Below are 17,035 nucleotides of genomic sequence, written 5' to 3'. Positions count from 1 at the left end.
CTGACACCATCACAATTGTGACCCCAGGGCCATCATGGTTATACAGCAGATCAGCTCCCAAAGACCTTGCTTAGTTCAAAAAACACACAAGTCAAGACTTAACCTTCATGGGATGCCGTGTCTCCTTATGAAAACTGAAATGGTGCCTCCCTCTGGCAAAGGTGCAGACACAGTCTACAATTCCCTTGGTCTATTTGCTTTAACAAATCTTAGTGCGGGCTAGAGGGGGCAGGGGATACAGGGGTACATTATTGCTAATTTCTCCCAGAAGGAACACTTGAAGTAATGTGATAAGCAAATGTTTATTGAATATCATTATGGGTTAAGCAGGGCTCAACCCCTCTAGAGCAGTTTGTAAATACGATGAGGTATGTGTACACACATACACCACCACACACACAACACCTTACATCTTTCCTGAGAAATCTGTAGGCATGTAAAGAAGCAAAAGTTAGTATCAGACATGGAACAACCAACAAGTTTAAAATTGGGAAAGGAGTATGACAAGGCTGTATACTGTCACCCTGCTTATTTAACTTATATGCAAAGTACATTATGCAAAATGCTGGGCCAGATGAATCACAAGCTGGAATCAAGATCACCAGGAGAACCATCAACAAACTGAGATGTGTAGATGATACTATAATGGCAGAAAATGAGGAGGAACTAAAGAACCTCTTGATGAGGGTGAAAGAAGAGAGTGAAAAAGCTGGCTTGAAACTCAACATTAAAAAAAACAAAAAACAAAAACTAAGATCATGGCATTTGGTCCCATCACTTCACAGCAAACAGAAGGGGGAAAAGTAGAAGCAGTGACAGATTTCATTTTCTTGGGCTCCAAAATCATTGTGGATGGTTACTGCAGCCATGAAATTAAAAGATGCTTCCTCCTTGGAAGTAAAGCTGCTGACAAAAGTCCATATAGTCAAAGCTATGGTTTTTCCAGTTCAGTTCAGTTCAGTCACTCAGTCGTGTCCAACTCTTTGCAACACCATGAATCGCAGCACACCAGGCCTCCCTGTCCATCACCAACTCCCGGAGTTCACTCAGACTCACGTCCTTCGAGTCAGTGATGCCATCCAGCAATCTCATCCTCTGTCATCCCCTTCTCCTCTTGCCCCCAGTCCCTCCCAGCATCAGAGTCTTTTCCAATAAGTCAACTCTTCTCATGAGGTGGCCAAAGTACTGGAGTTTCAGCTTTAGCATTATTCCTTCCAAAGAAATCCCAGGGCTGATCTCCTTCAGAATGGACTGGTTGGATCTCCTTGCAGTCCAAGGGACTCTCAAGAGTCTTCTCCAACACCACAGTTCAAAAGCATAAATTCTTCAGCACTCAGTCTTCTTCACAGTCCAACTCTCACATCCATACAGGACCACAGGAAAAACCATAGCCTTGACTAGATGGACCTTTGTTGGCAAAGTAATGTCTCTGCTTTTGAATATGCTATCTAGGTTGGTCATAACTTTCCTTCCAGGGAGTAAGCGTCTTTTAATTTCATGGCTGTCTCCCCATCTATTTCCCATGTTCCAGTAGTCATATACAAATGTGAGAGTTGGACCATATAGAAGGCTGAGCACTGAAGAATTGATGCTTTCGAACTGTAGTGTTGCAGAAGACTCTTGAGAATCCCTTGGACAGCAAGGAGATCAAACCAGTCAATCCTAAAGGAAATCAACCCTGAATATTCGTTGAATGTACTGATGCTGAAGCTCCAATACTTTGGCCACCTGATGCGAAGAGCCAACTCACTGGAAAAACCCTTATGCTGGGAAAGACTGAAGGCAGGAGGAGAAGGGGGAAGCAGAGGATGAGGTGGTTGGATGGCAACATTGACTCAATGGATATGAGTTTGAGCAAACGCTAGGAGATGGTGAAGGACAGGGAAGCCTGGTGTGCTGCAGCTCATGGAGTCACAAAAAGTCAGACATCACTGAGTGACTGAAAAACAACAACCTGTAGCAGAGTAGAGGCAGGGAGGCCAGTGAAGGATCTGGGGACAAGACTGAAGGAGTCTCCAGTCAGGGTGTGTCAGTAGACCAGGTGACGTCAGCAAGGGAGAAGGTTATGACCTGATGACTAAGGAGAGGTGGGGGTGGGGTGAGCATCTGAAGACCAAGGAAAGGGAAGCAGGGGGCTCCAAAGACAATGGGGAGCAGGGTAAGTGGTGGGAAGCAGAGTGGGCTGTGGGGCAGGGAAAGACCCAAGTGCATATTAATGGAGCCATCCCTGGTTTCAGGAGAGCTGCAGGTGCCCGTAGGGAAAAAGAGCCTCACTTCTGACAGCTATTGAACCCCACACCCCGGAAGAAAGAAGATCCCTTCGGGACCATATAGAATCCAGGGACTAATCCCTAAATTAAAATGGTGACTCAGTAGCCACTATTTGGGGTCTTGAAATCAATCCCCTTAGGGCTTTATGTTGACAGTGTTTGAGCAAGAAGGCAGCTGTGGGAAGATGTCTTGTCTGATTATCTCTGTTACCTTTTGTTCCACAAGGGCAGAGCCTCGTGCCTTGTTAGACTTCACACGGATGCATGACACCATCTATGGATGGAAGGTTTGCCTGCAGTGGAGCCCCAGGGATCTCTCCTAACAGAACGTCACTAGCTAAATTTGCAGAAGAATCTGGAGGGAAAACGGGCCTTTGATGAGGCTCTCTGGGACAAGGGAATTCTGACTTGAAAGATAAAGGATCTGGTGCCTGACAGAGGCGACCTGATTTCTAACAACATATATGATTTGATCCAAGTCCAGTCTTGTGTCTAGTCTTTAAATGGGTAAGAGTCTGCTTGTCTGGCCCCCTGCTCCAGGGGTGGGCAGCTTTGTCACTGAAGGCTACATCCGAATGCAGGTGGTCAGCACATCTGCTTGGTCTTCTTTGGTCACCCCTGGCCAGCACAGTGGCCCAGGATATCTCTGCCCCAGAAGGAGCCTCTATTCCAGTTCCCCTCTCTCCACCACTTCAATTTATCTCCGGCCCTGTCTGGACTGAGGGCCTCCCCTTCCACGGCCTCACCTCTTGGACTCCTATATGCCTCCACTTGCCCTCCGCTTTGTCTGCCTTCCTCCCCACTCCACTCCTCAGATCAGCAAGGAGCAGGGGAAAGGGAGAAACACTTGCAGGGTCTGGAGAGGGCAAGGTAGAAGACACTGGGTGGGATCCAGCCTTCAGCTGATAGGAGAGGACCATCAGCACTGCAGAAAATGCTGAAAACCTTTCTTGGAAAATTTCCTCGGGTGCTAGGTTGGACTGAGAGAGGAAAGGAAACTCTTACGGGAAAGGTCAAGGCAGGAGGCCAAGCAAGGCATGCTAGCCTCCTTCCCATCAGAAAGTACATTATATAAAAGCAATCGAACATCCTTCCCTGGTACCCGCACCCTCAGCCGCTTCCTCCCACCTCCGCCGCCCAGGGCCCCAGGGAGTGCTCAGGGGAGTGGGCCACAGGGACCTCCTCTGTCGCCCTGTTGTCCACAGGGGTCGTCCAGGGTATCAAGGTCTTTTCTATGACGTGAAATGTCCAGTCTAAACACAGGAAATGAGGGCAGGAGCAAGAGCAAGGGGGAAAGCAAGCCAATTTCTCAAATTCCCTGTTTACCTACAGTAAGCTTTAAGCTATAAATATCACTAGTTAGAACACCCCTGATCTTGACCTCCGAGAAAATTTGCCATTTCCAAACCACCTGTGGGAAGAAAGAGGTTAAAATGGAACTCAGCCTCGCACAGCATGCCTGTGTACCCAAGCTCCCCTGGAGATTCTCCCAATTCCAACACGTGGCCACCATGCTTGTCAAGCCCAAGAAGGCTCTGTCCACCCCACCCTGCCCTCCCCAACCTCCTCTCTCCACGGTGTGCCCTGGGAGGCCTCCACTGGCCTGCCTGGAATGTTCCCCAACGTTCTTCCCATCAATTACGACTCCACATTAGACACATTCCTGGCAACCATTTCGGTTTAATACGGTTACTTCCCATCAATCACTTTAACGAATACTGTGGGGACAAGACTACCACAGCTGCCTCAGTGAGGCGGAGCAGAGGTTCTTGAACTTCAGGGCACACTAGAGTGGCCTAGAGGGTTTGTTAAAGCGGTGTGCCCCACCGCCAGTTTTGGATTCAGTAAATCTGCAATAGGGCACAAGAACTCACATTTCTAACCAGCTCCCATGTGATGCCAATGCTGCTGGTACAGGGGCCACACTTTGGGAACCATCGCCTCAGATTCAAGTAGGTCCCCCTGAACTCTAACCCAAATCCTTCTTTCCAGCATCTCCTTCCTGGAGACAAGGCCTAACCTCTGTAAACCCATTACAAAGGAATGAGGGCAAAACTGAGAGGCACACCCTTGATTCCTCTGCCCTCCCCTTGGCCATCTGCCCATCTGGGTATGGGGTCTGTTTGCATGCTAAGGCTCTGTCAGCACTGTCATGGCAGCAGCCAGGAGCACCCCACAACTAGCTCTGACTGTGCACTTCCATTGGCCTCTCAGCTCCTTGGAACACCCCCGCTGCCTCGCCTGGAGCTCTGGATGGCAAGTGCAAGGCAATGTGGTTTCATTATCCACATGTGCTCTCTCCCAGCGGGTTTCAAGACTCCTGAATGAAATCATCAATAAGCATCTGTAGATGGAGAAAGATTAGCTAAGTGAATACTTGACACCTACAAGCCGCAGCCTTGGGGGCGGCAGACATGAGCTCACCCCCTTTCCAGTATCTTGACCAACTCATGTCTGCAGCCCAGGGGGCTATGACTGCAGCAGCAGGTCAAAGATGAACACCAGTGGGCAGAGTAGGAAGGGTCGTCAAGATGTTAGTGATACACTGGGGGTCTGCTCTGTGGAGGGGAGGGAAGCACAGACTGATGATGGGATTTTCACTGTGGGAAGGAGAAAATGTCATGCCCCATTTCAGGCCCCCTTGCAGAAGCTCACCCCTACGTACCCATTCCTCCCATCAGTGATGTCAGCAAAGCCCTCTGCAAATCTCTCCTTTTGCAGGCCTATTGCCCAGGGGTCCTCACCTCTCCTCCCTGCTGCCACATTCTGTTCCATACTTGTCCTGAATGTCACTGCCCTTTGACCCTGTGACAGCATTTAGATGTGTCCATTTGGCTACGCTACAGTCTCCAGTTACTCAATCAAACATTAATCTAGGTGTTGGCTGTGAAGCAAGTTTGCAGCTGTAATTAAAATATATAATGAGTTGACTTTCAGGAAGATTATCTTAGATAACCTGGGTGGGCCTGGTTTAAATAATCAGAAGACATTAAAGGCACAGTGGAAAGAGAGAGAGATTGACTCCCCTCAACAGGAGCTTTGGCCCAATGCCTGTGATCATCCTTTCCTGACTGCTTGCCCTGTGAATTCTGGGTTTGCTTATTCAGCCCCCACAATTGTATAGGCCAACTCCTTGAAATAAATCTTTTAACGCATATATCAATATATACGTATGTGTGTTTGTATCTGCTATTGGCTCTGGTGTGATTAAACCCTGCAGTAGACAAAATAATAGCCTCCCAACCCCTATATACAGACACTGTGCTTAGTTGCTCAGTCGTGTCTGACTCTTTGCAACCCCATGGACTGTAACCCACCAGGCTCCTCTGTCCATGGGATTCTTGAGGCAAGAATACTGGAGTGGGTAGCCATTCCTTTCTCCAGGGGGGAAATTGTAATTGTAGATCAGAGAAATGATGCTGCTGAAGAAAGAGCCCAGAAGTGAGCTACTTCCCTTTTCCTGAGTCTGGGTAGGAGACAGAAGTAAGGGACTCAAGTCAAATCAGCCTGTTAGTCGCTCAGTTGTGTCTGACTCTTTGCGACCTCATGGACTAGGGCCCTCCAGGTTCTTCTGTCCGTGGAATTCTCCAGGCAAGAATACTGGTGTGGGTAGCCATTCCCTTCTCCAGGGGATCTTCCCAACCAAGGGATCACGCTAGGGTCTCCTGCATTGCAGGCGGACTCTTTACCACTGAGCCACCAGGGAAGCTGGTGCAGGGAAGCCATACATGATGCGTATAGGGATACTTTCTTTTTGTAAATTCCTGTTAGACATTACTATGCTTTTTTTTTTTTTTTTTTTTGAGGTACTATATGTCTTATTAATTCTGGAGATTTTTTGGTCATTTTTTTCAATACTGTCTATTTCACCTATTCATTCTGTTCTCTTCTTTGGGACTCATTTCAGACTTAAATTGGACTTTGTTTTTACTGTTTCCATGTGTCTTAAACTGCCTTTTATACTTTTCACTTCTTTTTTTCTTTTAACTCATGAAACTATACTTTATTCAGATCTCATTGGGTTTTCTCATGTCCTTTTTCTGTCCCAGAATCCCAGCCAGGACACCACACCACATTTGGCTGTCTGGTCTCCTTAGGCTCCTCTTGACTGTGACAAGACATTCAGATGTTCCTAGTTTGGAGGAGTATTGACCAGATATTTTGTAAAATGCTCTTCATATTGGGTTTGTTGATGATTTTCTCAAGGTTAGACAGGGGATATATTTTTCAGGGAGGAAGACCACAGAGGTGAAACGCTCTTCTCACCCTATTAGTTAAAGGTATATATTTTCAAGATAACTTATCACTGGTGATGCTAAACTTGGTCACTTGGCCAAGGCTGAGCTTGCCAGGTTTCTCCTCTGGAAGCGTCACAGTTTTCACTTCTTTATTCCTCTGTGCTGCATTCAGGTGACTCTTCAACCCTGTCTTCCACTCAGTATCATTTAGTGCAGATGTCATGAAGTTAAGGACTTCAAATTGGGAACTTATCTACTCTATTAATTAACCAGTCATCGCATCTAACCTACTACCTAACCATTCACTTTTTACTTTCTATAGCTATAGAATTTCTATGTGTTTCTCCAATCTGCTTGTTCCTTTTTTATAGTGTTTGTTCTTCCCTGGTGTTTTCTATTTCTTCTTACATTTCTTTAAACATGTCAGTATATATTTATATTTATTGATCGGCTCCACTGGGTCTCCATTGCTGTACGTGGGCTTGCTCTAGTTGCCAGGAGTGGGCCTACCTCTAGGTGCAGTGTATGGGCGTCTCTTTGTGGTGGCTTCTCTTGTGGCGTATGGGCTCTAGGGCACATGGGCTTCAGTGGTCGCTGCCCACTGCTCAGTAATTGTGGCTCCCAGGCTCCTAGAGCTCAGGCTCAGTTGTTGTGTTACACGGGCTTAGTTGCCACTCAGCATGTGGAATCTTCTCAGACTGGGGATCAAACCAGTGTGCCCTGCATTGCATGGTGGATTCTTAACCACAGGATCACCAGGGAAGCCCTCAATATAATTTTATAGTCTCTTTCAAAGTGTACCATTATCTCAAAATCTTGAGGTGCTAGTCTTCCTCAATGATATATGATGTATGTGCTGTCTGTGGCTTATGGTGGGTCATTTTCTGTGTGACTGTTTAGTGTAAGCTCCTCTTCCATGAGCACAGTCTTCTCTTGGGATACTTTTGGTCTGGATTGCAGAAGTATCCCTCCAGAGTGGTTTTCCTCCATGTCTACCAGATAGCAAAGAGTTAGCACCAGTCCAGAACCAATTTCTTATGCTAATTTACTTGATTAGAGATCCCCATACTGTGTGGATAGTATACATTCTGCTTCCAAGTTCACGTGGCTCAGACATGAGGTTTTGATTTCTCAGAATTGTTTCACCTAGAGGTCCAGTTAGAGATATGCCTCTTGCCTCTAACCAGGTGGTGGGCAGAGTTTTTCTGGTTACTTTCTCATCAAGGACCCAATTTCATGCATGAGTCTGTGTGCCAACACCCCATGTCATATTTGGTGCCTGTGAGATTACTAATACCCAGTCTCTATCACGAGTTTCTTGAGAGTTTCTTTACACAGTTTCCCCTTAATCCCTGCTACAGAGTCAGCAGATACACTGTTCTTTACTTCCTGCCCCTGAAGATTTCACTTCCTTTCTTATAAGTTCAGCTCTGTATTCAAATATTTGATGGTATTCTATTGTATCCAGAAACTCTAATTATTTGTAATAGGAGGGTCCCATGTTATGTAAACCTGTCATATTGATGAAAACCACAATTCACTAGAGTTCTCTCATCTTACTGCAACTAACAAGAGCCTTTGGAAAGGGGTTGTTTTATGTTGAATAAACCTGTAAACAAACAAACAAACAAAAGCCTTTGGAAGACAGGCACCTTCCGATTCACATTCGTGTTCCCCACGCAGAGGTTAAATAGCAGAAGCATGAAGGTGGCATGTTAGAGTTCAGAGTACATGACCCCAGATGTATTGAGCAGAATCCAGCTCTGTTTCTACCTCCTCCTTCCTCACAAAACCCAATTATTTCCCCTCTTATTTGACACACAACTTTGCATCTCTTTGTGAATCTGCCCACTGTTTATGTCTCTCAGGAGGGCTTGGTCCACTCTGTTTTGTTCATCATTGTACCTTCAATGGTTGAGCCTAGGTGATCAATAATTATGTATTACATGAAGCAGAGACATCACTTTGCTTAAAAAGGTCCATATCATCAAAGCTATGTTTTTTCCAGTAGTCATGTATGGATGTGAGAGTTGGATCATAAAGAAGGCTGAGTGCCAAAGAATTGGTGCTTTCAAACTGTGGTGCTGGAGAAGACTCTTGAGAGTCCCTTGGACAGCAAGGATATCAAAACAGTCAATCCTAAAAGAAATCAACTTTGAATATTCATTGGAAGGACTAATGCTGAAGCTGAAGCTCCAATGCTTTGGCTACCTGGTATGAAGAGCTGATTCATTGGAAAAGCCCCTGATGCTGGGACAGGTTGAGGGCAGGAGGAGAAGGGGATGACAGAGGATGAGATGGTTGGATGGCATCACTGACTCAATGGACATGAGTTTGAGTAAACTCCGGGAGATAGTGAAGGGCAAGGAAGCCTGGCATGCTGCAGTCCATAGGGTCTCAAAGAGTCAGACATGACTGAATTACTGAACAACAATGAATAAATGAATGAATGACTGCATTTCAGGCAGCCGTCCTGACACCATTCCTGGCCTCAGAGTTCTGAAACCCCTGCTGTTTATGACATTAGCAGAGTGCCAGCTTGCAAAGAGTGGTCACCAAATGACTCAGGGCTAACCAAAATGATTGCATGAAAGCCCACCCAGGGATGTCACCACATCCTTCCAGGTATAAAACTCCAGACTCAGCACTGGATCCCGGGCACCCCTGAGCAGATGCTGTCCTGGCCTCTGTCCTCACCGCTCAGGCCCACTCTTCCTAAATGGCACAGAGCCCATCAGGTACACTCACTTCCCTAAGACGTTTGGCCAACCCTTAGGACTGGATTCCCAAGCTCTAAGCCAGCCTTTGGGAGTGGGCACCAGAACAGCAGAGAGGCCTCCTGGACAGAGACACTTCTCAATCTTCCCAGAAAAGAAAATGTTCCATAGGTTTGCCTCTCTTTAAGAACTAAGGTATTATTATCTTACTTCACCTCCATCCCTGAGGAGCCATAAAACAACAACAAAAAAAATGCAGTGGGAGGACTTCCCTGGTGGTCTAGTGGTTAAGAATCCATCTGCCAATGAAGGGGACACAGGTTCAATCCCTGGTCTGGGTAGATTCCACATGCCATGGGGCAACTAAGCCCATGTGCCACAACTATTGAGCCTGAAAGCCACAACTAGTGAAGCTCGTGTGCCTAGAGCCTATGCTCTGCAACAAGAGCAGTCATGACAATGAGAAGCCCTAGCACTGAAACTAGAGAAAGCCTGCATGCAACAACGAATACCCCAGTGCAGCCAAAAAAAAAAAAAATTGCAGCAGGAACAGTGACTGGCATAGGAATGGTCCTTGCAGACAACCCCATCCCCTGGCTGCCCTCCTGGCCGCATCCTTGGTCCATCCTCGGGGACCTGGAGAGCAGGTCCCTCCTCACATCTCATTTCGCAGACCACAATGACAGACCTCACTGCACCAGGCAAAGGTGGGTATGAGGGTATCATCACAAACTTCAGGGCTTTTAATTGGTAGTTTCTTCTAATTATAAATGCGGGACACATTTATTGTAAAAATATGGAAAACACAGAATGTCACAAAGAGGAAGAACAAAACCATTTATAGGCTTCCCACTCAGAGAACTACCTTTGTTCAGGCATATCCTCTTCACTCCTTATGAACTGTACATACATGTTTGTGTATTAAACTTACAGGTTGACTCATGGGACCCAAGCTTTCCCGGGACAGGGAGGATGGAGCAGCAGCGAGTCCAGCAGGGCAGCGTCCCAACAGCAGCCACGGCCCTGAGGCTCACTTGTCCAAGTCAGCGACAAAGTCCAGGGCTGCAGATGGCCCACTAGCAAGGCCAGTTCTACATCACTTTGGCTTGGCCATGGGTGGGTGGGATGTGGGGGTGCAGTCTAGGGTACAGGCAGGGATCCACAGGAGTGTTCCCACTGGCATTAGGGCAGATGCCCTCCGTAAGGGTCTCTGTCCCACTCCCTTGTGATAAAGTCAAGGAGTGTGGTCCCAGCAAGCCCCTCGTCTACTTGCTCCAGAGAGATGTTGCCCAGCTGGAGCCTGGAGAATGGACCCAACGACCTTTCCAGGGTTCTTCCATGCTTGGCAAGGATTCTCCGTAAGAGCTCCCAAGTCAGGGAGAAGTAAGAGAAGACAGTGGAGAGAAGGCAGCTTGTGAGTAGGCCTTGGGCTCCTGAGGGCATAACAAACTGGCAGGGCCTGATGGGGTGAGGATGCCCATCATAGGAAGATTTTTGCTGGTTCCAGGAAATCCCAGGCCCACCAGCCTCCACAGGGCCTGAGACCCCCTTGTGAGTGATGACCAGAACCAGTGAGGTTCTGATTACAGCTCTGTGACCCGGGACAAGAGCAGTTGGAGGCCACATCTGCCCCTCAGCAAGGCCCACCTTCAGGGCCAAACAGGTTTTTAAAGAGGGTATCCCAGGCCCCTGGGGCTTTCTGTTTCAACCCAGTTAGAAGGACCTGTGGGAGAAGGAAGATTGCCCTTCTATCAGACACAGTGAGGAAAGTGACCAGGAAGAGGGGCTCTGCTGGATTGGCTCCAGGGGATAGACATAGAAGGGCAGACATGACCCCACATGGGAGAGAGCTGCCTACTGCCTGTGGGGCCACAGCTGTTGGGCCTGCTTGTGATGTGGTGAGGTCCCCATCACTGGGGCTGTGCAAGGACATTGCCAGGAAGATTCCAGCCTCTTTGAACACATGAGCTTTCGCATCACTTTCAATTCTGAAATTCAGTAATTCTGAAAAGGGCAAAGGGCACTGTGTTTCCTTCATATATATATATATATATATATATAAATATAAATATAACATTTTAACATTTAACAGAAACTATATATAATATTTTTATTGCATCTTACATAAGATAGCCACAACAGAAATTTACATAGTTTAGAAGCAAGATGGATGGTTAAGAAGGGCCCAGTCCTGTGGGCTATTTTCTGAGGCTATAGGTCAGAGATCACTGAGGAGAGGAGCTTCAGATTACTCGATTAGGGAAAAGGTGAGGAAAGGCTAAAATATAGGCTGCTAGACAGAGATAACGAGCCACTGGGATTATCGCTATCCCAAGACTTGGGAAAGAGCATTACAAAAATCCCTTTCCCCTTAGGCACAGCTCCAATCTCGGCAGCTATGACAGGAATCACCTACTCTCTTCCTTGCCTAGAGTGGGAAAACATCACAATTTAAAGACACTATTGGCCCCTGCCCCCAACATTTGGTTAGACTATATAGCATTCAATAAACCAGAAGAAAAACAAGGTAGCCTGGCTTGTCCTTTAGTGAGAGAGGGTCAGAAATACTGCCTTAGAGAATGGGAAATACAAATCCCCCAAAGTCAACTGGTTTCCGAAACACAGTATCAACTGACACGGGTGGGTTCTGGACACTCTGAGGCAATGGTTGCAGAGGCTGTCTCAGAATTTTGAGATCCCTGTGATCAGCACCCATCTCCAGCAATCTGCATGTGGCCCAAAATGTCCACTGGACCTTCAGCAATTTCTTTCACCAGATGATCTTCAAGGGTTAGTGAAGGGTCAAAACGCAAGGGTGAGGGAGGGCACTGCATACCATCACCCACAGCTCGGGCTTATACGTCTGAGGCAACTTGAAATGCAGTGGGCAGCAAAAAGGAGCCTCAGAATGGCTGATGGGAACTGGTTTGTTGCACGGTACCTGTTCACACCCCTGGCAGCATTGAAGAGAGCCTGATCTGTGCCCTGACATACAGAAGTAAGGCAGTGTCCGGTCACTGGAATCCACAAAGACCAAGCACCTCTGAATGGAGCAAGTGGTATGAGCCTGTCAGGCAGCACTGTGTGCGGCCAGCTTTCTGCGCTCCTTCGGCTTGCCTGTGTGGTAAGGCTTCCACTCCACAGCACTGACAATACCACTGAAGACATTTTAGATGCTTTAACTTCTCTCGTTCTTTGGCCAGAAGTCTCTCCGGGCCACTCACGAGACTACCTAGAGCTGCATGTTCCACTTTGTAATTATGTAACATTGCTTCTTCTCTTTGAGCAGATGCTGAAGCCATTTAAACTGGTCAGTACAGTTCAGTTCAGTTCATTTCAGTCGCTCAGTCATGTCTGACTCTTTGCGACCCCATGAATCACAGCACACCAGGTCTCCCTGTCCATCACCAACTCCCGGAGTTCACTCAGACTCACGTCCATCGAGTCAGTGATGCCATCCAGCCATCTCATCCTCTGTCGTCCCCTTCTCCTCCTGCCCCCAATCCCTCCCAGCACCAGAGTCTTTTCCAATGAGTCAATTCTTGGCATGAGGTGGCCCTTAAAGTACTGGAGTTTCAGCTTCAGCATCATTCCCTCCAAAGAAATTCCAGGGCTGATCTCCTTCAGAATGGACTGGTTGGATCTCCTTGCAGTCCAAGGGACTCTCAAGAGTCTTCTCCAACACCACAGTTCAAAAGCATCAATTCTTTGGGGCTCAGCCTTCTTCACAGTCCAACTCTCACATCCATACATGACCACTGGAAAAACCATAGCTTTACTAGAGGGACCTTTGTTGGCAAAGCAATGTCTCTGCTTTTCAATATGCTGTCTGGGTTGGTCATAACTTTCCTTCCAAGGAGTAAGCGTCTTTTAATTTCATGGCTGCAGTCACCATCTGCAGTGATTTTGGAACCCCCCAAATTAAAGTCTGACACTGTTTCCACTGTTTCCCCATCAATTTCCCATGAAGTGATGGGACCGGATGCCATGATCTTTGTTTTCTGAATGCTGAGCTTTAAGCCAACCTTTTCACTCTCCACTTTCACTTTCATCAAGAGGCTTTTTAGTTCCTCTTCACTTTCTGCCATAAGGGTGGTGTCATCTGCATATCTGAGGTTTTTGATATTTCTCCTGGCAATCTTGATTCCAGCTTGTGCTTCCTCCAGCCCAGTGTTTCTCATGATGTACTCTGCATATAAGTTAAATAAGCAGGGTGACAATATACAGCCTTGACGTACTCCTTTTCCTGTTTGGAACCAGTCTGTTGTTCCATGTCCAGTTCTAACTGTTGCTTCCTGACCTGGTCAGTGCACAAAAATTGCAAACAAATAAGCTTCTCACGCATAATCAAGGCCACTTCTTCAGCTATGTAGACGCCAGCACATTCGAAATTTGGCTGGCCTCACTGCAGCTACATTTTGGAGTCTAAGACCCAGCTCTGTCCCAGCATGTGAGCTCAGCTGGCACAAGAATGCTTCACCCACAAGCCCTGGACTGGTCTTCTTCGCTTGAGCATGAAGAACCAGGGCATTCCCACGGGCATGTTCAGCACAGAAGGACACCCCATCTTTCTTCTCAGGCTTTAGGGCAGCACTGGGACATCTTTTTCCATTTTTCGCCTCTTGCAAGGCGCATTCTTGTCTTCGAGGATATGCTGAGCAAAACTCCTGCCCCACCAGATAAGGTTGCGAGCATGGGCGATGAATGAGTGAACAGCACAGGGGCTCTTGAGCCCTGGGCACTGGGGTGATCCTCACTCGATCGGTTAGCAACATGTGGATCTGCATCCTGGTCATACCGAAACCTCTGCCGCTGCGCCGCTCCATTCTGGCGCTGTGTTTCTATAGCTCAGGTTTATCATTACTTGTATGGATTCTACACAGTAAGTTTAAAATGTTGTACAAGTCATAACGGGCAACGAAGGCAGGGCCAGACCGGAGGACTTCCATGTACAAACAAGAGGGAGAAGTGGGCCCTACCACCCGTCTTCTCCTGGAAGCCTCCAGTTCCTTCCTGCCGTGAGGCTTATTTCCATCCTGGGTACCATCCCTGACCTGCCATAGTCTCCTCTCCCACCCTATAGTCAGGGGCTGGAAGTCCATTCTTGTAAAATGTCACAGCAAGGGAGGCAGTGGGGTGACCAACTTATCCCCATCTGCCCAGAACATCTTCAGTTTTAAAACTGAAGGATGGGGAACACTTGTACACCCATGGCAGATTCATGTTGATGTATGGCAAAACCAATACAATATTGCAAAGTAATTAGCCTCCAATTAAAATAAATTTATATATATAAAAAAAACTGAAAGTCTACATGCTGGGAACCCCCTCGGTCCTACACAAATTGAGGCCATGCGTCACACTGAGAGGCAGGGCGCTACAGATCATTGTTTCTTGGAAACATGGGGGCCTCTTAGGGAGCTGAGTGAAACCAGTGACGTCTGGGGACGTGCCTCCACCGTAGACATGCTGTACAGGCTTGTGAGCGAGTGATGCTTAGCTCCCCGCAATTCCCTCAAATGCACTGTGAATAGAAGGCAAAGCAGGGCAATTTCATAAGGGCCTGGACTCTGGCAGGAAGGACTTCTAAAACAGTTTAATTCATCCTGCAATCTCTCAGGCAGCCAGTGGGGCAGGACCAGTGTGGCCCTTGCTGCCTGCTGTCTGCCCCCAACCAGGCACCCCCTCTCCCGAAGCCCATGGGGCCTCATGCACCCTCTAGCCAGCTCCTCTCCTGGGGTGTCCCATGGGCTCAGCCCAGGAATTGCCTGCATCTGCACCCCATACCTGTCCCATTGACATTTCCTAGGTATCGTTCCCTCCATGCCCAACAAGCTGGCTGAGTGAGTTAATCACATAAACCAGTTCTAACTTGAGGCCTGGGGTATCATTTCCCAAACTTTACCTGGGGTCACATCTGGACGACCTGAGCCAAACATGGTGTGGCTTCCTGGAGCATCAGCGTTACTACAACATTTGGAGGTAGACACAACATATTATTTGGAAGCACACAGATACATTGTGTGGGAGAAAAATATAAAATTCACTTGATTCTAGGATAAAATGTCAACTACCACAGAAATGTAATAATCACTGTTAGTTAAACCACATCTCCAGAGCCCACCTTCATCCCCTTGTCCTCCTCCAGTGTGGAGATCTGGTCACTCCTTTAGAATTCAGGGCCAGCCACTAGCTTACTGAAGTTCCCCGGGTGCCATCTGCATTTTAACTGAGGCCTTCTGTGCTACAGGCCAGCACCTCCCAAGGGTGTTGGATGGGACACACTTCAGAACATATATAGTTAAGGCTGATGTTTGGGTAAACAAAACTCATCATCAGGACTCTCAGGGTCCTAAAGGACTTGGGTACACACTAAATCTTCAAGAAAGGGTTAATGTTCCCACATTTGTAGAGGCAGAGGTCAACCCTGTAGGGGTCAGTGCCGATGCTGACCAGACTGAGTGTCCCACAGGTCACAGTCCTCGGGTTACTGCCCCAGCTGGTGCTCTCTGCTCAACCCACAGCCTCGGTTGCACCTCCACCCAGCAAGGTGACGAGGCCGGGGAGATGGTGAGAGGGCTGATCACTGCACAGCATCATCCCATCCATCCAGCCTGCAGTGTAGTCTGAGTCTCTGGGCCTTGGTTTCATCCATCACTCCTGATCAAATTTAATCCATTCCAGGGAATCAAGGTCCTCTAAACAAAGAGAGCTGGGATTAATTGCAGACAACCCAACGAGCCCACATCCTCCTCTTTTGCCAGGTTTCAGAGCAGGACGGAGGCCAAGAGGAGCAACCCCACGTCCAAGGAGCAGTGGCTGCGTGGGCGCAGGAGGACCGAGAGGAGCTACTCCACATTCAAGGTCAGGAGGGGCAGCCCTGGGGAGATACCCCTCATCCAAGGTAAGGAGCAGTGGCTGCGCTTTGCTGGAGCAGCCGTGAGGAGATACCCCACGCCCAAGGTAAGAGAAACCCAAGTAAGAGGTAGGTGCTGCAAGAGGGCATCAGAGGGCACACACACTGAAACCATTAGCACAGAAAACTAGTCAATCTAATTACACGGACCACAGCCTTGTCTAACTCAATGAAACTAAGCCATGCCGTGTGGGGCCACCCAAGACGGGCAGTTTAGATGGTGGAGAGGTCTGACAGAATGTGGTCCACTGGAAAGGGAATGGCAAACCACTTCAGTATTCTTGCCTTGAGAACCCCATGAACAGTATGAAAAGGCAAAAAGATAGGATACTGAAAGAGGAACTCCCCAGGTCAGTAGGTGACCAATATGCTTCTGGAGATCAGTGGAGAAATAACTCCAGAAAGAATGAAGGGATGGAGCCAAAGCAAAAACAATACTCAGTTGTGGATGTGACTGGTGATAGAAGAAAGGTCCGATGCTGTAAAGAGCAATATTGCATAGGAACCTGGAATGTCAGGTCCATGAATCAAGGCAAATTGGAAGTGGTCAAACAGGAGATGGCAAGAGTGAACGTCAACATTCTAGGAATCGGCAAACTAAAATGGACTGGAGGGAGGGAGGAGGGAGGAGGGTTCAGGATGGGGAACACATGTATACCTGTGGTGGATTCATTTCAATATTTGGCAAAAACCAATACAATATTGTAAAGTTTAAAAATAAAATAAAATTTAAAAAATAAATAAATAAATAAAATTAAAATAAATAAATAAAAAGGAGCTATTAGGTATAAATAAATAAATAAATAAAATGGACTGGAATGGGTGATTTTAACTCAGATGACCATTATACCTACTACTGCGGGCAGGAATCCCTTAGAAGAAATGGAGTAGCCA

At 47.4% G+C, this 17,035-nt stretch overlaps 1 protein-coding gene and 1 pseudogene across 1 annotated transcript in view; both read right to left on the bottom strand.

Annotated features, from left to right (window-relative positions):
• The window catches only part of SLCO2A1 (solute carrier organic anion transporter family member 2A1), an 87,105-nt gene that overhangs the window by 58,876 nt on the left and 11,194 nt on the right, over positions 1–17,035 (bottom strand).
• On the bottom strand, positions 11,338–16,595 carry LOC132345903 (KAT8 regulatory NSL complex subunit 2-like; annotated as a pseudogene).

Source organism: Bos taurus, chromosome 1, assembly GCF_002263795.3.
Source record: "Bos taurus isolate L1 Dominette 01449 registration number 42190680 breed Hereford chromosome 1, ARS-UCD2.0, whole genome shotgun sequence".
Lineage (NCBI taxonomy): Eukaryota > Metazoa > Chordata > Mammalia > Artiodactyla > Bovidae > Bos > Bos taurus.
This window is presented reverse-complemented; position numbering and strand designations above follow the sequence as displayed.